The 11,811-nt window shown below is 42.5% G+C and overlaps 1 long non-coding RNA gene across 1 annotated transcript in view; it reads left to right on the plus strand.

Annotated features, from left to right (window-relative positions):
• LOC123349212 overlaps positions 1-11,811 on the plus strand; it is a 152,302-nt gene that overhangs the window by 84,163 nt on the left and 56,328 nt on the right. The gene's annotated exons all lie outside the window — the stretch shown is intronic.

An 11,811-nucleotide genomic window follows, 5' to 3' on the forward strand; every position in this document is an offset into this window, starting at 1 on the left:
TATATCCATGTGAGTCATGACTGGATGCACTATGGATGCACTATGGATGTAGATCACAAATTGCCCTGGTTCGTGGCATGTTGTTAAACCTGTGATAAGCAAATTCTGTTTCTGTTAGTAGGTTTAATTTATTTGTGCTTTTTTACTGTATTCACTGGGAGTTTGCAGAGGGCCAGGATGTGCTGTGTGCACCTCTTTTGTTGAGGACATTTCCCTGCCTCTGTCTTCCCTGGTTTTGGGGGTTGGTTTTTTTTCCTTTTAGCTCTTTCAAGAAGGTAATGGAGACATTTTTCCCAATGCAAAATGAAAGTCTTAAATACCTATTACGTGTTAAGCCCATTTTATAATTAGCTGGTGGCAAGCTATGACTTCCTGTAAAAAAAAATCCCTAGAAGTTTTGACTGGACTTTTTTGTTTGGTTCCACTACTACTGGCCCATGAAATTATGACCTTTCAGAGAATGACTCACTCACATAATATCTGCTGTCTTACTGATCTGTTGTTGTGACATGCTGTTCTAAATTAAAGAGTTCAATGACAGTATTTTATTGAGAGAGATAATTCACTCTGTGTGCCTCCTCATTGTAGTCTTAAGTGCTTTACCTCTGATTTACAGTTCCTTATTATGCCAGTATTCCTAGTCAATCTCCCCAACATCCAGGGGCGGCTCTACCTTTTTGGCCGCCCCAAGCAGTCATGCGCGGGAGGCGCCCCGGAGCCGCGGGAGCAGCGGACCTCCCGCGGGCATGACTGCGGAGGGTCTGCTGGTCATGCGGCTCGGCTGGACCTCCTGCAGCTGCGGGCGGTTCGCTGGTCCGGCGGCTCTGGTTGAGCTGCCGCAGGCATGCCTGCGGGCGGTCCCGCCGCGCCGCCTGACCAGCGAACCGTCCGCAGTCATGCCTGCGGGAGGTCCACTGGAGCCGCGGGACGAGCGCCCCCTCCGCAGTCATGCCTGCGGCAGGTCCGCTCGTCCCGGGGCTCTGGTGGACCTCCCGCAGGCATGACTGCGGCAGGTCCGCCGGCCCAGCCTGCCGCCCCCCCGGGAAAGGGCCGCCCCACGCGCGTGCTTGCCGCGCTGGGGTCTGGAGCCGGCCCTGCCAACATCCACAGTATCCTTCCAAGGTTTTATTAGCCTCTCTTATTGTACTCTTCACGCCTGATCCTTGGATTCTACTACTAAGCACCCTCAGCTCCCATAACTTGAAATCCTGGTTTGTGTCATGTTGCAGAAAAAATGGTTTACAACGCTTTCCAAAACTGAATTCACTTCTTTGCAGTTGCCATAGAAATACTGTTCAGCAAATCCTTATGACATTCAACAAGACAACCTGGAACTTTTTTACTTAAATTGAATAATAATATTGAGTAGACAGCACTTAGAGAAGTCATGGAACTACCTGTTTCACTTTCCCAGTCACACATAGCAACAATGTACTTCCAGTTTGATTCACCTTAGGTCACGGAAAAAGCAATAATAAATAACAAGTAACCTGTCCATTAAATAACAAGTAATGAGCTGGTTATTGGAACATGAGAATATCTCTCAGATCATAAGGAAGATGGACAACTATAGACTTGAAATCCTGGGCTTCAGTGAGAGTAGATTGATTGGTGCAGATAAGCTGCACTTACAGCAAGAGCAGAAACATCTTTTTTACTCAGGCCATAGTGACAACAAACAGGGGGGTATGCAGGAATTTAAATTTGACCACTTTTGGAGGGGCATGTTCTGTGCCCCTACCCCCGGCCATAGCCCTGGGGGCAGAGGAGCTCTCTCTCCCCACCGATTATTGGGGGGATGCCCCTGCAACAAACACACTCAAACGGAGTAGTTCTCACTATGACAGATGCTACAGAAAAATCATTCAACTGGAAACATATTAACCAACACATCATGCTGCCAGACTCCAAACCACACTCTTAAAGATGTCAGTCATACAGTGCTGACAGAGGAACATAGCGATGAGGATAAAGATGAAATTCCCAATTGCTTCCAAAGTATGATTGACAGAATACCTTAAACATGATTTACTCCTGATGGGTGTCTTTAATGCTTAGTAAGATGTGACAACCAAGGAATGGAAAGAGCAATGGGGAAGCACTGGAAATATCAACTAAAATTATGAGACTCATTGAATTATGCTTGGTGTCCAACCTAGTTCTTGCATATACCCTGTTTCATCACAGAGACATGCACAATGAAACACGGAATTCATCAGATGGCAAAACAAAAAATCAGATCGACCACATCTGCATTAGCTTGAGATTCAGATCATCTGTCCCAAGACATAAGGGTATATCGAGCAGCAAATCTTAGCAGCAACTTTGCATTACTAAACTGAAATTAAAATGGAGAACGATCAACTTTAAACAAAGTGTGAAAGAAAATCAATCAGTATAAAGCTGAAAGCAAAAGAGTACTGTGAGAAATTCCAACTTGAACTAAGGTGTAGATTTGAGGCACTGTCAGAAGTAGAGTAAGGTGAGACATACATTGGCCCTGAAGAAAAACAGCCAGTGCTCAGAATCAATGTAATTCAAGCTACAGCAGTTGCAGCTGGATGTCAACATAGACAGAGCAAGAATCGGATAAGCCAACAGACATGGCATTTCATTCAGGAAAGAAAAGTACTGCAAAGAAAACTTCTGAATGCCAAGACAAATTAACTATTGGGAAAGAAAAAAAGAGAGGTATAAGAAGGCAGATAAAGCAGTGCAAAGCAAGGAAAGATAAAAAGAGATATGTTGAAGACCTAGCAGCTGACGCTGAAGCTGCTGCTGTGATAGGAAATCACAGAGCCATTTACCAAGCGATTAAAACTCCCTGTGGAAATTTCAAAACAGGATATGGGCCAATAAAAAGCAAAGATGAAAAATGAGGTAGAAGCGGAAACCCGATGGGCAGAGCATTTCAAAGAAGTCTTCAATATACAGAAACCCACCTCAGCATCAGATTTTGATGAAACATGAATCTGATTCACTTGACATTAACATTGGTGCAGTAGAGATATCAGAAGTACAGGCTGTAATCAAAAAGCAGAAAAATAAAGCGGCAGGAAATGATCAGATTACAGCAGAAATGCTAAAAGTACTTGATACCACCTGCATAATTAAATTAACAGAGCTGTTCAATGAAGTTTGAGAATCATTGCCAGAATACCCTCAAAGGGTGTTCTTACTGACTGTAATAACTGGAGAGGAGTTGCATTATTCTCTTGTAAGGAAAGCCTTCTGCTGTGTGATACTGCACAGGATGAAAGAGGCAGTGGATGCAAATTTTAGAGAAGAACAAACTGGGTTAAGGACCAAGAGATCCTGTGTAGACCAGATATTCACACAAGTACCATCATAGAAGAATATGTAGAATGGCACGTTCCACTCTTCATCAATGCATTGATTTTCAAAAGGCATTTGACAGCCTGCATAGATATACATTGTGGAATATTCTTTAGTCCTACAGAATCCCAGCTAAAGTCAACAACATGATTGTGTACATTAATGCAAAGTGTTCTGTAAAGGTGAACAACTAAGCAACAGAGTGGTTCAGTAAGGACACTTGTGTGAAACAGGGCTGCATTTCATCTCTATTGTTAGAGCCCTGCAAATTTACAGGTATCCGCTTTATATCCGTGTGGATATCCATGGACCATTTTTGCGGATAGCAGCTTGGATGCGTGGTGACCTGGGAGCTCTTTAGAGCCCTGCAAATCTGCAAATATCTGCGAATAGCCACAGACAGTTTTTGCAGATTGCGGATTGGATGTGGATACACATTTTTGTGTCCGCGCAGGGCTCTATCGTTGTGTGGCATTGCCATAGACTGGATAATGAAGACAAACACTGGTAAAGCAGGGGGAGATGGCAAATGCCTAGAACACCAAGACTGCTGATGATATTGCACTATTGAGTGACACCCCTGAAAAGTTACAAATAAAAACAAAAACAACAAGGAGTTCAGTGGCACCTTAAAGACTAACAGATTTATTTGGGCATAAGCTTTCATGGGTAAAAAATGCATCTGAAGAAGTGGGCTTTTTACCCACCAAAGCTTATGCTCAAATAAATCTGTTAGTCTTTAAGGTGCCACCGGACTCCTCGTTGTTTTTGTGGATTTAGACAAACACGGCTACCCCTCTGATAAATAAAAACAGACAACTTGGCAAAAATAGTAGGCCAGGCGGGGCTCAAATTAGTTTGTGATAAAAACAAACATCCTTGAAACCCAGAAATCAAGCAGTAACATCAAATTAGAAAGTAGAACAGTTCATCTAATTGGGCAGCACCAGAGTAGCCAACTGAGACCTCAAGAAGGAAGTGACATCAAGGATAGGAAAAGCATCCACAGCATTTACTAAATTTAACAATGTATGGAAATAACTGATACACAGTACCAGAACAAAACTGAGAATATTCAGTTCATACATAATCTTGGTGCTAATCTATGGCTGTGAGAGCTGGATTTCTAATGTTCTAAAACATTAGAAAACTAGATGCCCTCAAACATAAGTGCCTATAAAAGATTCCAGGCATTGGTTAGAAAAACTTCATCACCAATGAAGAAATCCGAGAAATCAGCAACCAGCATCTCATTTCCACCTGACTCAGAAGGAAGTGCTGGATGTATTTGGGACATGTACTCCAGCTGTCAACACACAGACTCACACAGGAAGCATATCGAGTGGAAAACAACTGGTGTGAGGAAGTGAATGCCCAAGGGAAACCTTAAGAAGAACCCTGCAGAGAGGGAAGAATAGTCAATGTCAACACTGTAGAGCAAATACAAGCAGAGCAAATGACAAAGGGGAATGGAAGAGAAGGGTTTCTGCCCTATGTGCCAAGATTGGCTCAGGAAGGATGTAAAAAAAAAAGTGTTCATGGGAGCCCATAGTGTGTTGTACAAATGTTGTGGGCAATTTTTTAATACCCAGAAAATAAAGCCACCTTACTTTCATAGGTACACAGCACTAAGACTTTTCACATTCTATCTTCAACAGCAGATAAAATAAATGCAGGGAGGAAGGGAAGAACATGTTTATAAATAGATAAGTGAAAATACCACTCTTCAACTTTGTAACTCATGAGGGGTGGAGATGGGCCTGCTTTTAAAAAATTCTCTTCTCCAAAAATTATACTAGCAACACTGTATTAGTTTTCAAAAGATTTTCAAAAGAACTCAGCTCCTATTTAGGCAATGAATACATTTTTTAAATTTATCCGAAGGAGAGCTTGTTTGGGTGCTCAATGTTGTTTTTTTTGAGAGCAGGGGAGACTTAGCCACTTCCTCTTTAGCCTAAATAGGAAGGGGTGGTCTTTGGAAATCTGATTCCAGAATTTTATGTTCCATCTTATAATGCAAGGTTGAAAAATCTGGGCCTGAAACTGTAAAGCACAAAGTGATCAGGAAAGGGGCTGAAAGACTCTAATGTATTTAGGAGTGGCACTTTCCTCATCTCTTCATACTCAGGCTTGGTGATCTGTCATCTTCCTATTTAATATTTGCGTGTATGGTTGTGCGTAGGTACTGCAGTGGCCTCAGAATGGTGTGTACTAGGACATATCTTGTACACTGAGGTCCGTATGGTAGATGCAGTGGATAAAATATTAGCCTCTGACTCCTTTTTTTGTCTCTGTAGATTTAATAACCTGCTTGACAGTACTTCCACACTACTGTATGTTCACTGATCTATAACTAGAATGACACAGGCAAGGTAAAGCCTTGAAGCCAACATGCTCCCAAACTGATTTATACTTGTCAACTTAGAATCCAGAATATACCTGATTTATGACTCTCTTCTTTTTAGGAGAGCTGAGAATTTTCCCTAGTATTTATTTACTTGATTTGATTTTTCTGGTCGCCTATTCTACCCCATGGGTCCCAGCTGAAACATAGTTTTGCCAAAGAAAACTTAATACATGGTCACGGTATGGTCATGACATGACCATACAAATAATAATAAATTGTGTTCCTTTGATGAATCCATTAACCTCAATTGCCTGTTAATTAGCTCACCATTATCCTCATACTCCCATCTTACCCTAGTCGTCTTCAGAAAAGGTAACGTGCCCTAAAAGTTAACAAATCAGAACTGTCTGATGAAGGATGAGAATTCAAAGCTGAAGACTGATGATGGAGAATACCTGCTAGCCAAGGATCGGCAACCTTTCAGAAGTGGTGTGCTGAGTCTTCATTTATTCACTCTAATTTAAGGTTTTGCGTGCCAGTAATACATTTTAACATTTTTAGAAGGTCTCTTTCTATAAATCTGTAATGTATAACTAAACTATTGTTGTATGTAAAGTAAATAAGGTTTTTAAAATGTTTAAGAAGCTTCATTTAAAATTAAATTAAAATGCAGAGCCCCCCAGACTAGTGGCCAGGACCCGGGCATTGTGAGTGCCACTGAAAATCAGCTCGCGTGCCACCTTTGGCACGCGTGAAATAGGTTGCCTACCCCTGTGCTAGCCCCTCCCTCTTAGACCAATGGGACTGTAGCTCAAATGACTCCACTGACTATAGCCACAGTTGTATGGCGTGGGGAGAGGTTATCTTTAGAAGACATTATCCAAACTACTGTTCTCTCATTTCAAAGTCCAAATACATTTTAATCAGGGTGTCTTTTAAAATAGAAGGAAACTTCCACAGAAAGGATGGCATATATCAGTGTGTAAGAAAAGCCTGTGTCTTTATGGTTTGCCACAAAATTTTCATGCAACACAAAATAGCCTATAATTCTTACATGAAACACAAGGAGATGTTTAATTATTGGGTTTGAATAGAGAGGTTATTTTTAATAAATTGGATTTAATCTTCTTGTTTAAGTGATAAAGTTAATTGGATAACCCTTCAAGCTATCTCAATAGAGATCACATCTTTATAAGGCCCTTTCAATGATACAGAAATAACTATGGTTAACATAGTGATTGCCAACTGTATTTAGAACACTGTGGATTTTATAGCCTATGTGAGTGGGAAAAGGCATGTTATAAAGTTAAAGAAACTTGTTTTAGTCTAGGTATCTGTCCTGGTGGTAGGAAAAATGGTTGGGCCACAACTGTTTAACCTTGGTTATTTTTGCAGTGTGTATAGGGCCTAAGGATGAAGTGTTCTTTTTCTTCCTTGGTGTGTTTAACTTGTGAAATGTTGGATTGTATATCTAACACGTCTAACGGTGACGTCTATTCTGCTAGGGTGACCTGGCCTAACAGTGTGGTCTGTTAAACTGTGGAATAGACTTCCCAAGAAAAATCACTAACATGACTGTCAACAGGGTAATTATCACCCCAAACTTGATTGCTTAATCCATTTAAAACCATGCTGGAGAGTATACCGAAAGGAACAGTGCTGCATTAACAGGAATATCAGTAAATTGACCTAAAGACTTTTAACATCTATTAGACTACAATATAACTATTACAGTGACTGCATCAGCTATTCTGAGCTGTTGACATTCAACCATCATCATTCATTAAAGTAATGATGCAAATTTAATGACCTTTTGTAGCTCTTGAGTGACTACTCCAAGAGTCTGAGGTTATTCTGTCAACAGGGCTAACTAAAGAAGTTCATTTTTCATTCTGAATAAGCATCAGAACCAATAATTATGTATACCACAATTCCTCCCCACCCAGAGAATTCTACATAATTTTTAAAGATCACAGATTATATTCTTGTTCTGTCTCATTTCAACAGCCACTCACAGGACAGCTTCCAAAATGTGTTCCAACATCACAGATCTGTATGGCAGTTGCCACAGAAATGTTGCTTTGCTAATTTCCTCTTGGATCAGTAGCACCACGAAGAATTTCCCAGGCCAAAATAATGTTATAATGGAGCTTAATTGAGAGTTTATACCAGACTTTTAGGGCAAAGTACATTATAAAAAAGTTTGTTATTCCCAAACCAAGCATTTTACCCCTGGAAATTCAGCATTAAGGTTAAACTTAAAAGAAATCCAAACATGTTAAGCTATAGAAATTCAGTTAGGGCATCCAAATAACCTTTTCTGTAGTGATTCCCTGCAATAACCAAGTGATTAAGACATTCTAGTGTTTGTGGTCCCAGATTAGAGGAAATTTAGTTTTAAAGACACACTAGATTCTTTTTTTGTTTTCCCACTCGTTGTGTCACTACATGACAGAGTTAAGGTTGCTTGCATGCCCTAACTGTGCATTTCCATGCCACAGCATGAACATAGGTGGGAACAGATGGAGTTCCTACCCAGCTTTCTGCATAAAACACACACACACACACACACACACACGGAGATGGAGTTCCCATCCTACCCAGCTCTCTGCATAACACACACACACGGAGATGGAGTTCCCACTCTGGTATGCTGACTTTCCCTGCATATCTATGGTCCCTGCCCCTGCTTCCCACAGCAAAGAGACACACCATCCCCTCTTATACTTTACTTAGAGTTAGCAAGAAGTACCTGCCACTTTAACTTGGCAGTAATTAGCCTGCATCTTTATACAGGATTCAAGCATCTGACATCAGGATAGCTCAACAAATGCCCTGTGTTTCTCTACAAAATCGTCAAGGCAGCCACACTGTTACAATGGGTGTTAGGGACAGTTCTAAATCAAAGGTCTTTGTGAAGTTGGGTGCAACAGATTTAAAATCCGAGTGAATCGTTGATATTTATTTACTAAGATAAAAATTTACCAAGTAGTTGCCTTCATGAATAATATATACTGGGTGCCTGGAGAGCTTCAAATTTAAACACTAAAGCTTTCATTCTAGGAACAACAGTAATTCAAAAAAAGCTTACTATTCAGGATTTACACCAGCAGTGTACAACCATAACATCTGGTGCACAGCTACACAAATAAACTTGCATTTTTTGGCTTAAATTACTACTCTCAGTTCCCTCACAGAAAAAAAAAGAGAGAGACAGGACAGAATGATAGGTGAAGGCATTTCTAATGGACGCTCCTCTGCCATTTGTCAGCTGGGACGATAGCAGTCGTGTGTTTGTATGGCAGAGGTAACTGATATATTATAATGGTCTGATCAAGACTTTTATGTAACTATCTAAGAGCTTAATATTGCATCCTCATCTATACTTTAAAACACATAAGGACACAATATGGAAGCATGCAGTATGTGAAAGAGGAAATATAGTAAAACAGCCCTACTTGTGAGGACTGGCCCAATAGGTCTGCCCTTAATTTACACAGTACTGAAATCTGAGGTTCAAAACAGTCTCCAAGCTCTTGTATGTTGGGTTTAAGTTCTAGTCCTGCATAATGCTGGTTCAATGCTACTGCAGTATCACAAGAGAATTCTGTTCTTCTTTTAACTAGTAAGTGCAGCGAGATTAGCTTTTACTGGTAAGAAGGCCTGAAACTACTTAAGAGCTAATCTTTTAGAAGTGAAACCAATCATCCATAACCCAGACTTCATGATGGATGAGTGTGTGTGTGTGTGTGTGTCTCTCTCTCTCTGGTCAGTTTTTCCCTCATCTTAGCGTGTCACATTCTAGCTTTTAAGTATCTAGGGGAGCATATCGAATGAAGGTTGCCTGCTTGGTGGGATGAGGCTCCCATTGAATTGGATGTTAAGGAAACAAATGGTCATGAAACCAGAAAACTAAGGATAATCAATGTGTTGTAAGAATTGGTATAAACAGTTCCACTGTAGCAGAAAATCTTCCGAAAAGAGCATGCTAAAATTAAGGGGGGAAAGTCGTCAGACAGTTGACTTTGTGTATAAATCAGAGACAATAATTTTTTATTACCCATGCATTAAATATAGCAGTGTGTTTCAGATATGTCTGCTGCTGAAAATATTAATGTATTTGATTTGGATTGGCAAAAAACATCATTAATGAGGTAAGTTTCAGTGGCAGCCATGTTAGTCTATCAGCAAAAAAAACGAGGAGTCCTAGTGGCACCTTAGAGACTAATAAATTTATTTGGGCATACGCTTTCGTGGGCTAGAACCCACTTCATCAGATGTATTTTTTTTTACTTCATACATCTGATGAAGTGGGTTCTAGCCCACGAATGCTTATGTCCAGATAAATTTGTTAGTCTCTAAGGTGCCACAAGGACTCCTTGTTTTTTTTAATGAGGCAGTATTTCTTGCTACCCTGGTATTAAAATACTTTAAGATATCATTAAGAAAAATGTACATTACATCAATTAATTGCAGTATCAGTAGGATACTGTGAATATGTAAATCTGAAGCTTTATTATTTGACTGAGGGTATGTCTACACTGCCATTAGACACTCACAGCACTGACTCAGGCGCACAGAACTTGGGCTAAGCACTGTTTAACTGCAGTGTAGACGTTAGGGCCTGGGTTAGGACCACCCTGTGTGGTGGTCGGGTCCCAGAGCCTGGGCTGCAGCCCAGTCCCTAACACCTACACCAGAGGTTTTCAACTGGGGTTCACGGTCCCTTGGGGGTCCGCAAGCCCTTTCAAGACAGCCGTGGGGCCACGTGGCTGAAACCTAGAGCGCTAGGGCCCCCTACGGGGCTGACACCGGGAGGCGCGGGGCTGAAGCCCTGATCCCTGGTGCCCCCCACGGTTGCTGAAGCCGGGAGGTGCGGGGCTGAATCCCGGAGCCCCAAACCCTGGTGCTCTGAGCCTGTGGGCAGAGTTGGGGACATGGAGGATGTTGCCCTCCCAAAACTGCAGCGCAAGAGCACGGCAGTCCCTGGGGCAGCTCCACACTTCCCCCCTCCCCCCGCATCTCCTTTCCTCCCCCACGGAGCCGTGCAGTGTGGGACAGCTGCTGGTCTGGCTGGTGCCATGGAGCCGACAGTGGCAGTGTTCCCTCCTCTCCTGCTGGTGCCCCGGGTTGAACTGCTCCTCAGATCCCAGCCCCCTTTGCTCCCACAGAAGCAGCCAGTAAAAGCCACCAGGCTGGGGAGACCCGCTCCGTGGCTGGCAGATCCTTCTGGGAACAGGGACCGTAAGGGGGCTCTCCCAGCCACAGCCTCTTGTACCCTCTCACTACACCCTGAGCTATGCCCTCCATGCACCCACAGCCACTCCATGTGCACACAGCCCCAGCTATCCACTCCCTGCACCCTGTGCTACCCCCGTGCCTGCACACAGCCCCTAGATATTCCCTCCCTCCAACCCAGACAGGCTGGTTGGCCTGCTGAGGTGAGTCGGGGGTGGAGGTAGCACTCACTCCCTGAACCCGGCCTGCAGAGGTGGCTTGAGCCATTCTGGCCCCTGCCCCTCCAAAATAGAAGTCATACTATACCTATGCCTATGCCAAAGCCTCTGCCTCAAGGCCCTCCCCCACTGCAAGTGTTTAATGGAAATGTAGACATGCCCTGAGAGAAGACTGGCTAGAAAGACTGAATCAGCCTTTCAATATGCATTGTGACAGTGTACCCCATAAGGCTTTATGGGGGGTGCTCATAAATGTATGTGTGATATAACTGGAATAGGGTTTTGCTACATATGCCATGTAATATATCTGTGTAAAGGTTATGATCTACTGGTTATGTTCATCCTAGTTGTATGCAGGCACCATTTGTGTGTTCAAAGTTATGAACATTGGCTGTATAATTGCTTGATTTCTAAGTAGCCTTAGTTAGAACATTTGGTCACTTCCTGGGAAAGGAATGTGCAAGTTAAGTGCTCAATCAGGAAGCACTTAACAGACAAAAGAGCTTGGAAGACTCCATTCCACATAAAAAGTCTACCTGAGGATGTTCAAAGTAGCATGTGGGTAATGGCTGCTACCTGCAAGTCCTGAGTCATGCATGGACATGTGACTTGCCCATGTGATTCCGAATCTCCATTTTGTGACTGGATTCTACACAGGGTGCGGAGGGGGTC

This window comes from Mauremys mutica, chromosome 14 (genome assembly GCF_020497125.1).
Source record: "Mauremys mutica isolate MM-2020 ecotype Southern chromosome 14, ASM2049712v1, whole genome shotgun sequence".
Taxonomy (NCBI): Eukaryota; Metazoa; Chordata; order Testudines; family Geoemydidae; genus Mauremys; species Mauremys mutica.